Source organism: Astyanax mexicanus, chromosome 10 (genome assembly GCF_023375975.1).
Source record: "Astyanax mexicanus isolate ESR-SI-001 chromosome 10, AstMex3_surface, whole genome shotgun sequence".
In the NCBI taxonomy this organism is placed as follows: domain Eukaryota; kingdom Metazoa; phylum Chordata; class Actinopteri; order Characiformes; family Acestrorhamphidae; genus Astyanax; species Astyanax mexicanus.
The window spans coordinates 42588139-42606611 of NC_064417.1; the positions used below are offsets into that span (position 1 = coordinate 42588139).

An 18473-nucleotide genomic window follows, 5' to 3' on the forward strand; every position below is an offset into this window, starting at 1 on the left:
ATAGCATGCTTTGTTAAGGCAGATTTGTTGAGGTTCTTAGTACTGACATACTGTATGACATCTTATGAACACAGCCATACATTATGGACACAGTGGACCAACACCAGCAGATGACATGTCTCTCCAAACCATCACTGATCATCAGTAAATTTTACATTTCATTTGTAAATCAAGGGAGGAGAGTCTGGAGGAAGAGTGGAGAGACACACAGTCCAAACTGCTTGAGGTCTAGTGTGAAGTTTCCACAATCAGTGATGGTTTGAATGGTCTGAGACATGTCATCTGCTGGTGTTGGTCCACTGTGTTTTATTATTAAGTCTAAAGTCAGTGCAGTTTTGTTTTCCCACAAAATCTTACAGCACTTCATGCTTCCCTCTGCTGACAACTTTTTTTGATGGATTTGATGGACTTGGCACACTGCCCACACTGCCAAAAGTAATTAAATCTAATTGGTCTTATGTAACATTTTTGGATTTTCAATGGCTGTAAGCCATAATCATCAACAATAAAATAAATCTATATAATCTATGTAATATATGAGTTTCACGTTTTGAACTGAAACTTTAAAGTAACTTTATTTTTTTGGTAGAGTAAATTTTATCTTGCCTCACTTAGAACGCTACCAAGTCCAAAATAGTAACCTAAAGCTGTTAAAAATGGCAAAACAAACCAGGGTGCAAACAGGTGCTAGAGAGAGAGAAAGAGAGGGAAAGGAGTGATAAGAAGAGTACAAGGAAAGAAACAGGGGAAGAGAGAGAGAAAGAGAGAAAGGCAGAGAGGGTTTTATGGGGTTCACCGGGTGACCTTTGACCTTCGTGCTCTCAGCAGGACGGTGTTGTAATAAATTGCCGGTCGTTAAGGGTCTGGACACCTCTTGGCACCCACTTCAAACGATTTCGCCGAGCTTTCGGCCCTGTTAGCTTAGCCGCGGCACAGCAGCCGGAGCCGGTTAGGGTGCGATGGCTGTTTCATGGCTGCACATCTGTAGGGCAGCACCTTGGTTGAAAATGAGACTTTGTGTCTCTTGATGTTCTCGCGTGACATCTTTATTAACGCTCCGAGCGCCCGTCCACGCACCTCTGTCATATTTCTGCCTCCTCCCTTCACTCTTTCTCGCTCTCTCTCTCTCTCTCTGTCTTTCTCTTTCTCTCTCCGCCCCCTCCTTCCTCCCCCTTTCTCTTTACCACGGTAAGGATTTAATGCAAAACAGTTGGAGCATCTTCTGAATGCTGGCGTAGGAGGAGGCCGCGGTACTAAGTGGAAGCTTCTCAACAGAGCGCTTTCGCTCCTCTCCCGACAGCTCGCCGCTTCCTTCCATCCATCCATCTGGGCCGAGGAGACGGAGGCGAGCCACTGTCGAGGTCCGTCAATCCGCAGCTTGTGCGCATTAGTGCCCACGAGGCCTTTTAAGTCTCACCTATCAATGAATCCATCTGACTGCGCCACAAGGTCAGCGCAAATTTATCGGCTTTACCCAACGGCTCACCTTCCCGCTTCTCGTACAGCGGAGTTGAAAAGAAAAATCGCCGTTTACCGTCCATCACGCTCAGGCCTGCTGCTTGACCGATGCAGTGGCCCCCACAGATACCGGGCCAGGCACAAAGACTGAGCGCATTGTGGAGGCTCAACAGGTGCAAAGCCAACACGTGGAGCCAGGGCAAGGTACATAAATTAAAAAGCCAGGCCAATTGCTCTGTGTGCTGTGGCTGTGTTAATCTGCCAAGGGCTTTGAAGACTGGACCAAGAGTTATGAACACCATGGTCTGGGCAGGGAGAAACACACACACACACACACACACACGGATACAAGAATGTATGCTTAGACACACTGACACAAAGGAAGGTAGTCTTTTATCCTTGTGCATATGTGTAACCTTCTAATGTTTTTTTTTATTTATTTTATGAACACAGTCATACTACAAATACTAATAAGTCACATATTACTAATTTGTTACACAGTTGTGAGGGTAAGGAATTGTATACACATTAAATGTATTGTAGTTGTACTTAGTGTATAAAAAATAAATAAAAACAGACCTAGGCATGTACAGTAGTTATATCTCAGGCAGATACAGGTGTGCCACAAAAAAGGGGTAAACGTGCTTCCCTAGCTTCTCCACAAATAAAAAGTCTTCCAGATGCTGTTTTAGGTAGTGTACCTCTTGGTGAGAAATCCTCAGACATGTATATAACGTTATAGAGACTCAGACTTTAGTAAAAGTACTCTATGAAAGTGTTCTATGCAAAAAAATTGACTTGAGTAGAAGTTGAAATGTTCTTTAAGCTCCACACGTAAAAGGAAGTAATAGGGAGGGGAGTATTCAACTTTTTTGTACTTAAGTATCGCAGTGAATAGTTTATTGTAAAATTGTAGTAGTGAAGTACTGAAAGTAAATGCAAATGTATTACATTACATTTGGCAGACGCTTTTGTCCAAAGCGACTTACAATAGTCAAGTACAAAAGTTATAGAAGTTAAGAAAAAACATTTTTTAGATTTTTTAGGCTTAAAGGAGGTCGAAGGCAAATAAAGGGATAGAGAAGTGAAGGAGGGGAAGAAGGAAATGGGGTTAGAAGTAGTTTGTGTGTTAGAGGTGTTAGGAGAGTAAGTGCTCTTTGAAGAGCTCTGTCTTCAGGAGTTTAATAAAGATAGTGAGAGATTCTCCTGATCTGGTAGTGGAAGGTAGTTTGTTCCACCATTGGGGAACTCTGTATGAGAACAGTCTGGATTGCTTTGTGTGAATAATAACAGAATCTGAGTCCAGATCTGACAATGGCCGAATTTAAGTATGAAGGCTTCTAGTGACCACAAATAAGGTACAAACCGCTGCCTTGCATTAGTTACAATGCATTAAGATAATATAATAGGGCTGCAACGACTAGACGATTTGTCAACTACAAATTTCATTGTCAACTAATTGTTAATTTGTAACAGTATCACATTAAACAACGTGCTGGGGACAGAAGTGCAATGGGAGACTTAGTTTGTGTCTCCAGAAGTGCCCAAACACAACAGAATACATATTAAATCACTAAATATCAGTAATTTCCATGTTTAAACAACATTCAGATATTTAAATGCCATTTAAATCTCATGTTTTGCTGTTTCTATCGATTTTTAGATGGCAGAAACAATCGTTGACTAATCGACTAATCGAAAAAATAATCGCTAGATAAGTCGACTACCAAAATGATCATTAGTTGCAGCCCTACAATATAGTGCACTTCAGTCTGAATTTGAGTAATTTGAATAAGTGAATACAATTCACAACATTTACAAAAATAAGTCTTATGATGCAAAAATGACCAAAAAAGCTGGGAAGTTGTAGGACGTGAGCTTTTTGACCAAAACTGATTTTTTTTTGTCTGGGTATTGTTGTCTTCTGTGTCCTCCCAGTACTGGACAGGATGACAGAGAAAGTGTGAGAGAGGAGTGACAGAACGAGGAGGAGTGGAGGAGTAAGATACTGAGACTGAGAGCAGCAGGAGGAGGAGGGGAAGGAGCTCATTGGCTCCTCACTGATATCAAACACACACACACAGATACACACACACACACACACAGAGTGCCATGCCGCCTGTCACCTGAGTACAATAGAACTATCCATGTGTTTTCACACACACTCCAGTGTCGCCTGTCTCTCACACACAACAAACACACACCCAATACCACTACAGTCAGGAGGAAAAACAAACAAATCTCAATCAGTGAAAAAGAGAGAGAGAGAGAGAGAGAGAGAAAAGAGAGATGTATAGTATTTAATAGAGCAACTTAAAGAAAGAAAATAGATATATATGTATTTAAAAATATATATTTTTTAAATATATTATTTTTTATATATATTTTTTCATTTTTTCAGGTTTTAAATGGAAGACAGTAGAGCAGAACAACAATTCAATATCACAATATATCATGACAAAAAAAAAAATATATATACTTTTATATATATTTTATATATATATATATATATATATATATATATATATATATATATATATATATATATATATAAAGTTATATGTATTTAAACACATTTCCGATATTTCATTCTACATTATTTACAGCATCTGAAAGTGACTGATGTTCATTACTGGATACATTAAATTAATGGTTAAATTAATTTTGTACATTGTAACATACAGCTCTGTAAAAAAGAGACCACTTAAAAATGATGAATTTCTTTGATTTTAACAAATTGAACCTCTGGAATATAATCAAGAGGAAGATGGATGATTACAAACCATCAAACCAAGCTGAACTTGAATTTTTGCACCAGGAGTGTAAAGCATGAAGTTATTCAAAAGCATAAAACAACAATGTTCATTTTACTCAAACATAAACCTATAAATAGCAAAATCAGAGAAACGGATTCAAAAACTGATTCAAAAAGTGATGTCTTAATTTTTCCAGAGCTGTTTGTTTGATTTTAAGTCAGTGTGAACAGATTTCACTCCCTTTTGAGCATTTCTACTAGGTCATTCATCATGAAATTTGCATAAATTACATAGCCTGTAAGATGTCTTGCTATTGAAGGAAAACATCATTCTTCTGTATAAACTGTTTTTTTTTTTGTTTGCAATAATCAACCAAATAATTTTGGTTGCCGAATATCTGGAGCATCCTGAAACTATATTTCTGAAGATTTATTTTGATATTTTATAGCTGTTACTAAAAACCAACAGTAGTGTATAAAAAAGTACTGTTTATTTACTGGACTGGCTGATGTCCAACACAGAGCAAACCCCAATTACAATAAATACACAGACGCACACAAATCCTCATGTCTTCTCTCTCTCTCTCTTTCTCTTTTCTCTTTCTCTCTCTCTCTCTGGTTTCAAAGAGCATCAGAGTGCTTTGATTCTTTTCTCTGTGGCTGCTCGGTCTGCAGTGTTTGGGGAGAGCAGGACAGGGGGAAATTGGTGTAATGAATTTAGGGGTGCCCATGCTTGCTGAGCCGCAGCCCTTTTGACTGCGCTCGGCCATTAATCTTCCGCACTCTGTCGGAGCAAAATGCAGCACAATGGGCAAGGAGGGAGCGCAAATTGACTACCAATTACGCGCCTGTGAATAAAAGGAGGTGGAGGAGGGGGTGCAGCATGGTTCAGCGCTGGCGCTTATTTCAGCCCAGAGAAAGCAGCGGTGCGCCAAAGCCTGGAGAGAGAGAGAGAGAGAGAGAGAGAGAGAGAGAGAGAGAGAGGGACAGAAACAGAGAGGGAGCAAGATTTGCATAGGAGTAATGTGGCTCCAGGCATGAAAAGATTTTTCTTTCTTTTTTTATTATTTTTTGCTACGCTATATGGTACAGAGAACAGCAAGAGTGTGTATGCAGCACATGTGAGAGTGTTTGTGTAAGGGTGTGTTTGTAAATATACAAATATATTTCTTACACTGCTGCAATCTACAATAGATTTATTCATTTATTATTATTTTTTACATTTTTATTTACTTATTATTTTGCAGGGGGGCATAAAAAATTGGTTGTAATTGTCCAGAATCCATGTTGCCAAAAAAAAAAAAAAATATATATATATATATATATATATATATATATATATATATATATATATATATATATATATATATATATATATATATATATATATTTTTTTTTTTTTTTTTTTTTTTTTTTTTTTTTTTTACAGACAAATTCTAAGAGAAATATTTTTATATCAAGTTGAAATTAATGGTCAAACCCAACACTGAAATATAATTTGCATACATTACATTACTTTAGTACTCACAGTATTGTCGCAATACTTTAAACTGATTAAATATAACAGGTTTTTGACAAAATAATTATTGTATGTTTTTACATTGTAAATTTAATAATTGAAGACTATATTAAAGCTATATAGGAACATACACACAGAATTATTATTATTTATTTTTTTACTATTTACTATGTACTGTACTTTTATGTGTGTTTTTGTTTAAATGTATTTAATATTAATTTACAATGTAGAAAATAAATTAAATAAATAAAGAAAGAAAAACACAATATTTGACTGGTACTGTATAGGATTAACATTTAAAATGACATTTAAAATGTTATGCTTTTTAATCAAAATAATATTTTTTTTTGTTTCGTGGTTAGGTTTGCTTTATTAAAAAGTTGCCATTAATTTAATATATTCCACTTATACAAAAGAAAAATCACAAAATTACATATCATGACAAGGCCAAGTAAAATTACTAGTAGTATTTCTAACAGTCTTTCTAATGTTTATTTGTTTTAAATACTAATAAATTCAACCTTTACGGAGGAAATGATAGATTTCCCTCAGAATGACTCACTGAACTGGGTTTTGGACATTCAGACTGAAACTCTGAAACTGGACCTGAGGTTTGGTGTATTTATTCTACAATCAATTACAGGATACAGGATATTACCAAGTAATTGCTGTGGTCTCTACTGAATGATTTTTCTTTCTGCTTTCTTGTGTATTTGGCTCAATTTAAACTCCTCGACATGATTAAGTACCGCATGCTTTTCTCCGAACATGAACTATTTGGCTTCCCAACACTGATAATTATCCACTTAATATTCCATTCTCAGTCCAGCATCGCGCTGTGTGATATGTTCTTTGGTGTGGTCAGCTGATGTCGGTAATGCAGACCCTCCTCTCAGTTAATAAGCTGCTAACACGCAGCGCTCTCACCCACGCTACGAACACAACAATCAGAGCACAAGATCAGTCAGCGCTCCTAATAAAGTTTGACTTTCAGGCAACACAAGGTCCAATAACCTCCCATAAGTAATTCACCATTCCTAATTCCAGCCCAAACGCTCGCAGCTAAAATAATACGTTTCACGTGCGCTCGGTGCTGGACGCTGTCTGAAGGAGCATTCTGCAGATTTTTGGGGAGAACGTGAAGAGGAGAAAAATGTCTGGAATGAATGGAAGCAGGAGGCGTGTTTAATGCACGCGAGTGAAGGAATGTAACAGAGAGCCACATACTGAGCGACCTTTAGCTTTATAAAGCTAAAGAGATGCTAAACACCGGTTTCAATAGTTCAGTCAGGGACATAGAGACTGCACTATGATGACATAGCAAATGTCAGGAGACAGGAACTTGTATCGTGGTCTCATGACTTGACTCATGCCATGTCCTACAGAATCAAAAAAATGCTGCACTGATGCAGAAGGATACAGAGTGAAATTAGCAGTGCTGTATCAACACCTAAAGAGTTAACTTTAACACTCCTCAGGAGCATATATGGTCCCACTTTACAGAGAGTAAAAATTACACTGATAGCAGAATGTTAAATGTTCAGTGTTAATATGACACTGTGCCGTGTACTGTTTTACTCATGCTAGTGTTGTTCATTAGTGTTCATAGCAACACTTAAAGTGTTAATTAGCACATGCCTCCTCCGATACATGTGAAGTCAGCCACCGCCTCTTTTTGAACTGAGTAGCATCACAGTACGCTAGCATCACAGAGTAGCATCACAGTACGCTCGGAGGAAAGCGCAATGACTCGGTTCTGATACATCAGCTCACAGATGCCTTGTGCTGCAGACATCACCCTTGGGAGTGATGTGGGAAGAGAGGGCCATCTACCCAACCAGAGAGAGCAAGGTCAATTGGGCTTCGGCAGGTGATGGCAAGCTACAAGAACAGGATTCGAACCGGCGATCTCCTGATCACTGTGGTAGCGCTTAGCTCGCTCGGAGCCCTAATATGGCATTAATAAGAGTGCATTCTATGTTTTTTCTAACTACTTTTTGTTCACTAAAGAAAAATAAAAAAATCTTACAATAGATATGTGTAAGTGTGCAGAACATTTAAGATGACTGAAGGAGTCTTCACTTGATGTCGAGAGTTTTTTTTTTTGAATTTTAAAATTCATAATAATAGATATTTAGGGAAACAAAAGTCTTTCTTCTATAACAGGGGTATTTAATTAGAATTCAGTATGGTCCAGTTAGAGAAAATTTCATCAGGCCAAAGTCCGGACCGTCATCATTTTTAAGTGTTTTCAGTGTTATATCCTGTTTACTGAAGAAGCCTAGTAGTTTTGTCAGTGTTTTATTAACAATTGAAAGACAAATTACAAATTACAAATACTATTCAGTATATTTCAACAATATTTATTGTTTTAAACAGGCCTGTCACAATAATTACATTATCATACAATAAACGGAAACACCCTCAATGATTTATTTTGTCAAGTCTATTAATGTGAATCTGTATGTTAACTTTGTTTCAAAATGCTATTTTCATTCTATTTGATTTTATTTAAATTAGATTTAGGCCTGACTGTCTTTATTAATGACAAATTGTACAATATATGGAGAAATGTTTGCTGAACTTGGCCAGAATATCTGCTTTGCTTATTTATTTTTACTGTTAGTATGTTTTATAAATGTAGCATTTTATTTTAGATTTTTCTGTTGCGCACCATCTGAATCAGCCTTTCTCGCTTTATTCTCTGACTGCTGCTTCTCACTTCCTGCTCTCTCAAATCTGCACAGATCTGATTGGTAGAGGAGAGCGTTTGGTGATCTTACAGAGCATGTGATTGGTCTGTGAGTTTACTGCACTGTAAAGCACGTAACGTTATACCGCAAAGACAAGAAAAGTTCCGCCGCTTTAAATAAACACAACAAGTCAGAATTAAATCCTTCTCAGTAGTTTATTGGTTTGAGTCCGCATTGGACAACGTCTGGGTCTGGGTCTGGACCCGGACCGCGGTCCGCCTATTAGTGACCCCTGCTCTAAGCTCTGTTCAAAGAACTTTTTAAAAACACCCTTATTGTTAAAATATTAGAAAACGCATGGCTTTTTATTGGATGCAGCACTTACTCTCTGCTCTAGCGTTAATGCTGGGTCTGTATGCTGTAAAATGCAGATATAAGGCATTAAATTCAGGCTGCAGTATTTCTGAAGTTTTGCCTGAACAGACTGGGGCAGAAACAGCGAGGCGTCAGACTGCATGATAAATAACCTGCTGTCTCACGAATCTCCACCATCATGAGCTGCAGAGCTCATTATACACTGCACTGTTATTATCAATTCACCAATTTTGCACTTGACTAGTGCACTGTTCTTCCTACCTCTGTTCTCCTGTGGCAAACACACATACACACACACACACACACACACACACACACACACACTCAGAAAAGCCCCCACCCCAGCCCCTTTCTGCAGTGGCAGATTGGCAGAGTGTGTAGCGGCTGCTGGAGTGAGAGTTCAGATGCTAGCGCCTCATTGGACAGGGTCACTCAGGGGTTACACTCATCCATTACGCCACTCTGTTTGATATGTTTAAACAGAAAAGAGAGAAAGAGAGAGAGTGAAAGAGAGAGAGAGAGAGAGAGAGAGTGAGAGAGGGACAAAGAATGACAGGAAACAAATAAACAAACTAATAAGCCACTCAGTCTGCTTTTCCTCTCTGTCATTTCCTTCTTCCAAACAGTCTGAACTACTACTACTACTACTACTACCACACACACACACACACACACACACAGAAACATACAAACACAAATATACACAAATTTACACACATGCACACAGACACATATAAATTCCAATCAATGAGAAAATGACAAATGCTATTGTTTTTCAGAAGCTCATTCATTAATACACTAAAAAATAAATGTATTGCGAATGTTTTTGAGTAATGACACAAATATAATCATTAAAAAAAAGAAACAAATTTTCATGTTTTTTTTTTCTTTTTTAACAAAGAGCTGTGCATGGAAATAATAGCCTTCTAAATGTCTAAAAATCCTCCATTAATTTATAGGGTTTTTACTCACACATTCCAAAACTAAAAGGTTTGAGGAATTTAGAATTTTCATCTAACACACACATTCTATAAAAAAATTCTGGGTTATTTATTATTATTATTATTATTACTGTTCATAGTAACAGTAATAATAATAATAATAATAATAATAATAATAATAATAATAATAGAAACATTTAACTCTATTTTAACATATATTTTCAATATCACATTCTGCTACAGTTTTTTTTTTTTTTTTTTTTTTTGGGACACTGTTGGACATAAGGAATCATGTTTTGTATATTTAAGGGTACAATTGCACCATTAGTATTTTAATGAAGCAAATGTACCTGTACTGTACAGTCAATTTTTTAACAATGCATCCTTTAGTTGTTATTATTATTATTATTATTATTATTATTATTATTATTATTACTATTATTATTATTATTATTATTATTATTATTATTATTATTATTATTATTATTATTATTATATGAGGTGATTGGTAGGCTGTAGGATGTGTTTATTCTCATTATTCCTGTAGCTGTAGTTTGTTGACAGTATGCAGAGCTGTGTGTTAATATGAACTAGATCACACTGCCACCTACAGAAACACACAATCAGCCTGCAGTCCTGCCAGCGTATTACACACACATACACACACACACACACACACACTGTACACATTATTACCACACCACTGACTGGAATACATATATAACTGTATGCAATGGCTTGGAGTCCCCTGTGCAAAGAAAACAAATAAAAATAAATAATAATAATAAAAAATGTAAATGACTAAATTTATGTTGTATTTTCTCCAGTATATTGATAATAAAACAAACAACAGAAAAAAAAAAACAGAAAGCGCCTATTACAGTATATTTGTGGTGTTTTTTAATATCTTATCAAATATTATTTGTCTATAATTGTACACTGTCCACCTTTTTTTCCTATTTCCATTTTTGTTCCACACACTGCTGTACAAATGCAGCGTAAATTCATTTCTTAAGAGAGCTTACTAGCTTCAATAGAGACGTCCTGACTCGGTGGATAAGGTCTGACAACAGACAATAACATTTACACACCTCTAAAGGCTTCCTGGAGGGAGATTATTCAGCCTAACAGCTTGCTGGCGGGGGGGATTCTGACAACTGTTTTCTTTTTTCCTTTTCTTTTTTTTTTGCTTGTCCCATTTTTTTTTTTTCCAGCTGACGCTTAACACTTAACTTTCATGAATCCCCTGCTCTCTATATATGTCACATATTTTATATATGCACTTCACTGCGTGTGTCTGTTTGTATTAATACGTGTGTATTAATACCGTATTTATATTTAATGAAGAAATATATTTTGTGTAGAGTTTGTGTAAAAAGGCATTCCGCAAAAGCAAGACCATGATGTAGGTCTTACACTTACTTCACTGATTGTTACATTTTTATCGTATTGTTTTTTTGTTTTGTTTTTCAAAACAAATCCATATATATTCTTTTTCTTCTGATTCTCACCCTCTTCCTAATTTTTTGTTTTTTGCCTTTTTTATTTATTTATTTATTTATTTATTTTTATTATTATTATTATTATTCTATGCTGATTTTAATACTCTTCCTATAGCGTTTCCTTTTATTTGTTTGTTTGCTTATTTTGACTTTTTTAGTTTATTATTATTATTTATTTTTTTATTTATATTTTTTGCTGTTTTCTTACAAGGCAAAAAAAAAGGCCAAGCCAAAAGTTTGGACACACCTTTTCTCATTCAATGTGTTTTCATTCTTTTTGTGATTTTTTTCACATTTTAAATTTAATATTGAAGAAATATTTAAGCTTTACAGGAACACATGCAGAATTATTCTGTAAACAAAAAAAAATGTTGTACAAATCACAATATGTTTTATTCTTTAGATTCTCTGAAGTAGCCCCATATATTTAGCTTTGAGGACAGATCTGCACACTCTTGGTATTTTAATCTCAGTGTCTTCATAAGGGAGAGTCACCTAGAATAGTTTTCTCAGCATCTTGAAGGAGTTCCTGGAGGTTCTGAACAATAGTTGCTGCTTTTCCTTCACACTGTAAAGCTCCAGCTCATCCCAAATCACCTCAAATCACCATCTCAGTTCATCAGGTTTAGGCCAGGATATTGTGGAGGACAGACACTTTTTTTTGTTTGTTTAGTACATAATTCCACACATGTTCTTTAATTGTTTTCATCTGTTTAATATAAATCTACAATGTAGAAAATAAATTAAATAAAGAAATAAAGAAAAACACTGAATGAGCGGTGTGTCCAAATGTTGTTTTTGTTTGTTTGTTTTTTCCTGGGTACTGTATATCATACTAATACATATGCTAAAATAATTGCAATGTAATATACAATGCCTATAAGAGTTGGGCCACTTGTTTAGAAATTCCTGCAGTCTGTGCACCATGTACTATGTATATATACAGCTCTGGAAAAAAAATATATTGGAATATATGGAATATAATCAAGAGGGAGATGGATAATCACAAACCATCAAACCAAGCTGAACTGTGTTAATTTTTGCACCAGGAGTGGCATAAAGTTATCCAAGAGCGGTGTGTAAGACTGGTGGAGGAGAACATGCCAAGATGCATAAAAACTGAACTCTTAAAACTTCATGAAGATGAACTTGTTTTCTTTGCATTATTTGAGGTCTGAAAGCTCTGCATCTTTTTTTGTTATTTCTGCCATTTCTGATATTCTGCAAATAAATGCTCTAAATGACAATATTTTTATTTGGAATTTGAGAGAAATGTTGTCTGTAGTTTATAGAATAAAACAATAGTGTTCATTTTACTCAAACATTTACCTATAAATAGCAAAATAAGAGAAGTTGATTCAGAATTGTACTCAAAAAATACCAAAAAAGGCAAGCAATTAACACACACACACACACACACACACACAGTCAATGCAATGTGGCCCATCTGAGGTGAGTGAACGCGCCGGCTCGCCCCGCTACCCCTCCGCACTTCCTGTGGCATTCCCCCTGCACAGGGAACATCAATCTCTCCCTAATTCCGTCAAGTGTGAAAGGGCCCTTATGTGAGGGTGGCCGGAGGGAGCCGGGGACACGCCAGCTCTTTTGTAGCCCAGCGAGAGGACAGGGGCTGGGGCTTGACAGCACGGCAGATGGCGACGGCACTAACCCAACAAAAACTATCTAATAAGAAGAACAATAGAGGCCAGGCGCTGGGGATGTGCGCTCGGGCCCTGACTGAAAGACGGAGGGATGGTGTATAGGTAGAGAGAAAGGGAGTGAGAGGGAGAGAGACATAGAAAGAGAAAGAGCTTCCCCTCCCCTCCCTCTCCACCTCCTCCTTCTTCTCCTCTCACTCTCTCCATCCCTCCCTCCCTCTGGCAATACGGCGAGGGGCGATGACTTTATTACCCCTCATTAACACAAATTAGGGCACTCAAAGCCCCCCAGAATGGAGGTGACAAATTGAATTAAGTGTTTGAAAACAAACCCACCCCACCTTCAGCCAGGCTGCGGCCATATTGCGTTAACATTCATAGGGGTCAGCAACAAAAGCGGCGCCCACTCTTACCGGATTCTTTAACAAAGCCATGAATGACAATGTCCTGAGGGTTCATGTGGCCCAAAGTTGCCTTAGCCCTCTGGAAAAGTCAAATTCACAACAGAATACCAGGACATTATTTTTCAAAAAAATTAAAAATGTAATATTTATCTCAAAATCAAACAGAAAAAAAATATATAAACTGAATTTAACTGAACTGTGACGCTGTTTTGGACTAAGCACAAAAAAAATGATAAGGATCATGAGGCTAATGATGATGAACATGATGATCATTATCATTTTAACCTTATCATTTAAAAGCCCAGTCCCAATTGTATTTATATATTAATACCAAATTCATTAGCATTACATCAGAACAATTCAGTGAGAAGCTCATTCATGTTTTGTTTTTTTGTATTTTTGAGGGCATATATCTGTAAATATTTTAAGGCTAAACTCCTAATGTAACACAAATAAAACAAGCGCATTTTAATAACCTGTATTTTAATATTTTGTTCATTTTGTATAGATCAGGTCAGAGCTACTTTTATAGGATATAAAACACCTTTAATGAAGCTTTAAAGAAAGCATTTCAGTGGTTGAATGGTTGGAATAGAGCTGCAGAAGCTAAAAACACACTTTAAAAGCAGCTAGTTTTATCTCTAGCACAAACCCAGTACTCCTAGATTCTATAAATAAGGTCAGATGAACACACACACAAACACACACACACACACACACAAACACACACACACAGTCCTGTGATGTGCTCAGGATGGCCAAGTATATGGTATTTCGGGACTTCATGAGTTAAAATAAACTTTCTACATCTTATAATCTTATAAAGGGTGTGTGACACATTCATTTTTTATAGGCTCTATTGGGTTAATTGGGTCAAATGTTCAAGTTCAGTAATACAGAGGCAGATTATGATCAGTGTCCTATGGAAAAACATGCATCAAAAAAATATCAAAATAATGGTGACATTACAAGAGAAGGCAAATATGATCCTAACTTTGAACAGACGTTAATGTAAAAAAAAATATTTTAGTTTATTCCATGTAATTTTAGAGCACTTCTATCAGTCTGTTGGTCCAGAATTATTTACCCAGCGTTCAAAACAGCAAAATGACTTAACAATGGATAGAAATATAAAATAAGATATAGTACCAGTCAAAAGTTGGAACACACCTTCTTATTTAATGCTTTTTTTGTTATTATTATTTTGTTTATTTTCCACATTGTAGATTAATATTTAAGACATAAAAACAGTTATTAAAAGATACATATGGAATTACATGGTAAACAGTGTAAAATCATTTTTTGGCCTTCGCAGTCCCCTGATCTAAACCTGATGAACTGAGATGGTGATTTGAGGTGATTTGGGATGAGCTAGAGCTTCACAGCGTGAAGAAAAAGCAGCAGCTATTGTTTAATCAGCACCTCCAGGAACTCCTTCTTTCAAGGCACTGAAAAAAAACTATTCCAGGTGATTCTCCCTCATGAAGACACTGAGATTATAACAGCAACAGTGTGCAGATCTGCCCTCAAAGCTAAATCTGCTACTTAGCTAAGAATCTAAATATAAAACATATTCTGGTTTGTTTAACAAGTTTAATTCTCCATGTGTTCTTTTGCGTTATAGCTTTAATATTGTCTATATTACATTTACAATGTAAAAAATAAAAGAAAAAAGAAAGAAAACGCATTGAATGAGAAGAAGTATGTGCAAACTTTTGACTGGTACTAAATATATTTTAATTGGACAGCAACCATATATATATATATATTTATTTCATACAATGCAACTACTTACATTAGTATACTGTGCTAAAGCTTTATTCACCAGAATGTTAAAAATCACAGTTAGACAACTCTTATGTATGTAGTCTTATGTATGTTTTTGGTACAGTAAACTACAACAAATATTATGATATATACCAAAAAAAAAAAGAATATATATATATATATATATATATATATATATATATATATATATATATATATATATATATATATACATATATATATATATATATATATACATATATATATATATATATATATATATATATATACATATATATATATATATATATATATATACATATATATATATATATATATATATATATATATATATATATATATATATATATATATATGCGGTCATTTAAACATTTTCAAAGCTCTCCTCAAGGAATATGGGGAAATTATTAATAGTGTATATTTCTGATAATATCAAATTGAATTGTTGACAGATCGAATTGTTAAAACAGGTGAGCTGCTGACAGAATTGAACACATCCAGTAGGATCAACACTTTCTCCATTTCTACATATTGCAGCGATAAATGGCTTTAAAAAAATGTGATTTGGTGCCTTAAATGTACTGTGCATTTTTGTGCTTTTTTTGTTTATTTATTAATTAATTAATTAATTTATTTTTTTACTAAAGTGTACATTTAGAACCATTGGTTTAGTTCTATTTTTTTCGTGGAGCCTTTAGTATGCAAATCTTAGTTTTTTTCTTTACAATAAATAAATACACATTAAACATATTATACTTTTTTTTAGTAAAGCGCTTTTCAAAAAAAATAATAATAATAAAACACTTATTTACTTACTTAATTAAAAGTAGAGTCTATTTAGAACTACTCTGGAAACAGGAACAATTTTATTTATCAATGTAAAATACTCTTTAAGGATTGTAAACTTGTAAAAATATGATTTATAGTGAAATTACAAACAACAATAAGCTGAAATAATTCTTAGATCTTTTTTTGTTTCTCAACTAACAAACATATAAATCTGTATTATTATAACAAATTATGTAAATATAATGTCTTATGTATAGTTTTACCTTAGGAGGCTTTCCACAGCAGTAACAGCAGCACATGAAGTGATGGTCATTCTGATGCACTGGGGACACAGCAGTCCTGTATAAGCAGAAATCTGAATCTGTGCCAAATTCTGAAAGTATGTTACAGAGCTACAGTTACTGAGAACTGCATTCAGTCATTATTTAGTGTGGAGAATTCTCGGTGTATGTGCTCCCTCTACTGTACATTAAAGATCAGTACAGCTAAAAGACTCTCTACAGGTCAGATTTACACTTTTACACAGTTAATTCTCTACATTGCATTACCATTACATTTGGATTTACAGTACCATTCAAATGTTTGGACACACCTTTATATCAGTGTTTTTTTTCATTATTTAAAAAAATGTAGATTAATGCTAAAGTCATCCAAACTATGAAAAAAACCTATGGTATTATTTAGTAAACAAAAAACTATTAAACAAACCAGAATATTTTATGTTTTAGATTGTAAGCAAAGAAAAAAAAAATACTTTAAGGAATGAATGTTGGCTATGAAACTGGCTCTCATCAGGACCACTGCAGGAAAGGAAAAGCAAGAGTTCCCTCTGTTACACAGGATAAGTTCATAAGAGTTACCAGGCTCAGAAACCACAAGTTAACAGTCACCAGATAAGAATCCCCCCCCCCCCTTTTTTTTTTTTTTACAATGTAAGAAAAATAAATAAAATAAAAAACATTGATTGAGAAGGTGTGGCCATTATTTTGACTGGTACTGTATATTAATAATGTGTCCATTTTTTAAATAAATAAATAGAAATACATAAAAAAAACTATTGAAACCAGCAAGAATAAATGTATATGATTGAGTAAAATTAACATTGTTGTTTTATTCTGTAAACTACAGACATTTTCCCCAAATTTCCCCAAATAAAAATAGAGCATTTATTTTGCAGAAAGTGAAAAATGGCTGAAATAACAAAAAAAAAATGCAGAGCTTTCAGACCTCAAATAATGCAAAGAAAACAAGTTCATATTCATAACGTTTTAAGAGTTCATAAATCAATATTTGGTGGAATAACCCTGGTTTTTAATCACAGTTTTCATGCATTTTGGAATGTTCTCCTCCACCAGTCTTACACACTACTTTTGGATAACTTTATGCCTTTACTCCTGGTGCAAAAATTCAAGCAGTTCAGCTTGGTTTGATGGCTTGTGATCATCCATTTCCCATTTTTTTTCCAGAGCTGTATGTTATCAAACTGTGATATATTCCGTTATTGTGATTTACAACATGCTTTTTCTGAGAATACTGTATATATCATCTGTGCTTAAAAACACTGACCAACCACAAAGTGTAAATAATCCTGTTTAACTGTATAAAGTGCAGCTTGTTTTGAATAAAACATGGTTGGGTTGTACAAAGCAAACCGCAGTTTTAAAAATCTGCCATTACTGTGTAATATTGTAACATATGGCCCAGCCCTGCTTGTAGCTTCAGAATGTGTGAAGTAATAAACTGTTAGCATAATTAATTCATACATTTTAGTCTTCTTTTCATTTTCATTATTAAAGTGATATGGTTTATTTAACCTTTCTTTTTTGCTCCCAATAACTGATGGCATGAAATTAAAGTTATTACAACATTTAAAACTGTGATACATTCCTGTTTCTGTAAACCAAATCAGCTAATGTCTGTTTACTTCCTGAATTTAAGTTCTTTGTACATTAAAAGCATATAACATGTTTTTGTACATGTTTTCTTCCTTCTAAGTTGTTTAAATGCTCAGGGTTCCACACTGGTTCCTCTTTCATTTCAGCTATATGTAAATTAATCTACCTTTTCAGCGGGAAAAGCAGCTCTTCAGTTAGATAAACAAGTGCAAACAACCACTGATTTCATCTTCCTCCATCTGCAGCTGGAACTGTGTCTCTGTTTTTATAACAGCACCATCATGTGTTAGATCACCGTTACTGCAAGAGTCTCATACATTTAATGTGGATGTGGTTTTTGCTATGGTCTCTTGTCTGGTAAAATTCTAGCCAGACACTGCCGGTCACGATCATTTACACCCACTGTGCTGTCCACTGTGGGTGGTAATGATTTATATTATGTATTCCTGGCACACACAACAGTAAAAAATGACAACACAGTCCTAGTACATATCATGCTTACAAACAAATTAATTTCTCATTTTAATCAGATAGATGTTGGAGATGGAGCTGCAAGGCAGAAGGAGAAGAGGAAGACCTCAGAGAAGATTCATGGAGATGGTTGGTGAAACAGTAGAGGAGGCAGGGAATAGGACAAGATGGAGGGAGATGATCCGCTGTGGCGACCCCTAAAGGGAGCCGCTGAAAGACGAAGAA

General features: G+C 35.1%; 1 long non-coding RNA gene across 1 annotated transcript in view; it reads right to left on the reverse strand.

The window, feature by feature from the left end:
* LOC107197586 (uncharacterized) overlaps positions 1 to 18026 on the reverse strand; it is a 29001-nt gene extending 10975 nt beyond the window's left edge. The window contains exons 1-2 of the long non-coding RNA XR_001518648.3: positions 17944 to 18026; positions 16146 to 16221 (exon numbers count right to left, since the gene is read on the reverse strand). This is a non-coding gene — a long non-coding RNA (uncharacterized LOC107197586). The remainder of the gene's footprint in view (positions 1 to 16145; positions 16222 to 17943) is intronic.
* Positions 18027 to 18473: the final 447 nt, after the last annotated feature.